The sequence below is a fragment of the Tupaia chinensis genome, unplaced genomic scaffold (assembly GCF_000334495.1).
Source record: "Tupaia chinensis unplaced genomic scaffold, TupChi_1.0 Scaffold144814_1, whole genome shotgun sequence".
Lineage (NCBI taxonomy): Eukaryota > Metazoa > Chordata > Mammalia > Scandentia > Tupaiidae > Tupaia > Tupaia belangeri.
Genome location: NW_006204675.1, coordinates 530,784 through 533,822, shown reverse-complemented (window position 1 = coordinate 533,822; position 3,039 = coordinate 530,784). Strand labels below are relative to the sequence as shown.

Genomic DNA, 3,039 nt, shown 5'->3' with positions numbered 1-3,039 from the left:
AATTATGGTATTTGCCTGTCTTCGTTTCTGAAGTTTTTTGTTTAGATGGCAATTTTGGGTTTCTGCACGTGGCAGTATTTGTTTCTAAAGTTTTTTGCTCAGACGGCCAATTTAGATTATTGCATTTGTAGCCTTGGCCTCTAAGATTTCATCCTCTGAACTAGTTGATGACTCATTTTTCTTTGGTTCTTGTAGAGCCTTAAGGTTATTTTTCTTTTTTAGTTTTTTAGATATTTTGGGTTTTGTCTCACGTTCGAGGCTTTTAACTTCTTCCTCACTATCTAGGGAAATGAGATCCTCTCCTTGTTCTTTTTCAATTTTAGAATCCTCAGTTAGATCTGAGGTGGCTCTAGCCTCCTCCTGGGGTTGATCATTTTGCATGATCTGCTCTCCCTTAGCGACCATAACCACAAGAGCTTCTATTAAGCTCTGAATGCATATTTTATGCTGACTAAGCTTTTGTCCCATTATTACCCATACTTAAAATAAAATGTAAGTAAATACTTACCAGGACGTCTTCTCTTCGTCCCTCTATATTTTTCACTGGTCTTTCTCAGAATGAATCTCTGTCATTCCCTTCTGGATGATTCTATGACATCTTGTCTATTTTCCGCCATGGATTTTCTGGGTTGCTCTGCACTGGAGCCTTCTTGGGGAGCTCTTCACTGGATCCCCCATACCCAAGTCCCTGTTCAGGTGCCAAGTGTCCCAGCCCATGGGACAGTGGAACAGGTTCCTTGGGGGAGGGAGTGAGAGATGGGACAAACACATGCACACACACTACGAGGTGCTGGTCAAGTTGTCTTCTTCCGTCTACTTACATTTATTCAGGAAAAATGACGAGTTATATATAGGTGGTGGGAACCAATTGGTTGCCCGAAATGCAAATGAGATAGAACAGCATGAACCAATCATTGATGTGGGTGGATCTCTCCCGTTGCCTAGAAACCCAATCACTTCTGGGGAGAACGGTTGGTCACATGATTTCTGAGAAACGATTTGCTCAGTGAGGAAGTGAAGTCTAATGGTTTCAAGATGGCAGATAGCTCAAGATGGCTCCCGTATGCAGTGCTCGCCACAGGTATTTATTTCTGGGGTCTCTATTCTGTTCCATTAGTCCATTAGTCCATGTCTGCTTTTGCCAATACCATTCTGTTTTCTTTTTTTTTTTTTTCTCTTTTTAGTGTTTACAATTTAGGAATATTTTAATATTCTCATCTGTTAAGCTTCCTGGGCTTAAACTGTCACTTGAATACATATGTTATAAAGATACTCTGTTCACAATTTAAGGCTTCCTCCACTCCGGATTTCTTGTCCGAGTCAAGTGGCACAAACAGTAAAAACCCAGGTCCTCTGTTACATAAAACACAGCAGCAGGGCTGGAGGGTGTGTGTGTGTGAGATAAAGGAAAAGGGGTCCTATGACAGATGTCAGGACAAATCACGTGGCTGTGGCTTTGGCCTTGGCAACAGGCTGTGCCTCCTGCTCATACTCAATCTCCACAAAGGCTCATTTTCTCTGCAAAGGTCCTTTTGTGGGTGCTTTGCCTTTGTGTTTGGCATAAAGGGCCTTTTTCGTTCCTCCTCACTGGAGGATTTGTGATCCTGATCTTCATCTCTGCTGGCGTTCAGTTTATCCACATCCTCAAAATCACTTAAGTCACTCTCTTCCACCTCTTCATCCTCCACAAATTTTCTGCTACATCTTCATCATCATCTTCTTCATCATTTTCCTCACACCTGAAGAGTCAGTCCCTGCCTCCTGCTGTTTCAGGACCTTATTGAAGGCATGGATGGGGATGTTGTAGATGTCGCCATATGTGTCTTGTTTCAGTCTCTCCAGTAACTCCTTTGCGATGGCATTGTCCAGCTGAGCAGCTATGAGTGCCTTTTCCTCTCTTCTCCCTGTGCTCCACCTTCTTACTCAAAGGAACAAGTTTCCTCTGTTGCTTTAGGTCAGCTTCCTGATTCAAATTAGGTACTGGGGTACCTTGGTGAATCTCTGCTTACATTTGTGTCGAATGAAATGAGGCCAGTAAATTAAATTCTCATCTACTTGTCTCAGTGCTTTCTCGCAGTTCTTACTGAGCCAGACCCACTCTCAGAGCTGCCTGGGAAAAGCTGCTCCCTGTATAACCTTATGCAGGTATCACTGCCCTTTCTCCTCCTTGAAAGTGTATGCTGTTTTGATTATCATAATTTTGTCATATATTTTGGGTCAGGGAGTGAGGTGCCTCCTATTCCACTCTTGTGCAGAATGGAACTATAGGAATTTTATAATTCCAGACAAAGTCTGATTGTCTTTTATAGATCCAGGAAGAATATCTATGGCAATATGATTGGGATTGTGTTAAATATGTAGATTAATATGGGTAGAATTACCATTTTGATTATAGTCATTCTTCCAGTCCAATATTATAGTATATCTTTTCAGAAATTGTCATTTTCAATTTCTCCGGTGTTTGTTTGTTTTTTAGATATTCGGTTTTCCTTGTAGAGGTCTTTGACTACTTTGGTTAGATATATTCCTATAGACTCCCATTTTTAGCCCCCTGGGCCAGGAACTGCGAGGAAGGACTGCCCCTGAAGCTCCAGACCCAGGACCCTCTAGCCAGAAAACCCTCTGTCAGCCAGGTACACTTTTTTTTTCTCCTTCTCCTATTCTTTCATTTGTAAATTCCTCTCTTCTCACTATCTCATAGGAAGGCCATTAGACCGACAGACACCCCACTCTCATTTTTCACACCCTGGAGAAATCATGCACTGCATGACTTTTTCTTTATTTCTATCTTTCTTTCTTTCTTCTCTTTTTTTTATTGTCCTCCCACTTCTCTGGTCCTTATTCCCTTTGTCTCCACCATCCTGGAAGTTTACATAGGTCTAGAATTAGTTTTAGAAATTATAGTATTTTAAGACTCTCTGAGATCATCCCTTTTTCTGAACCACCTGTGAAGGAGATACTTTTTTTGTACAGCTGAAGGGAATACTTTTCCTTTGATCCCATTGCCAAAAACAATAGAAGAGAGATTTTGGCAGTCTT

At 41.5% G+C, this 3,039-nt stretch overlaps 1 pseudogene; it reads right to left on the bottom strand.

Annotated features, from left to right (window-relative positions):
* Positions 1-1,440: 1,440 nt before the first annotated feature.
* Positions 1,441-2,399, bottom strand: LOC102497268 (protein MAK16 homolog pseudogene; annotated as a pseudogene).
* Between the last annotated feature and the right edge of the window lie 640 nt (positions 2,400-3,039).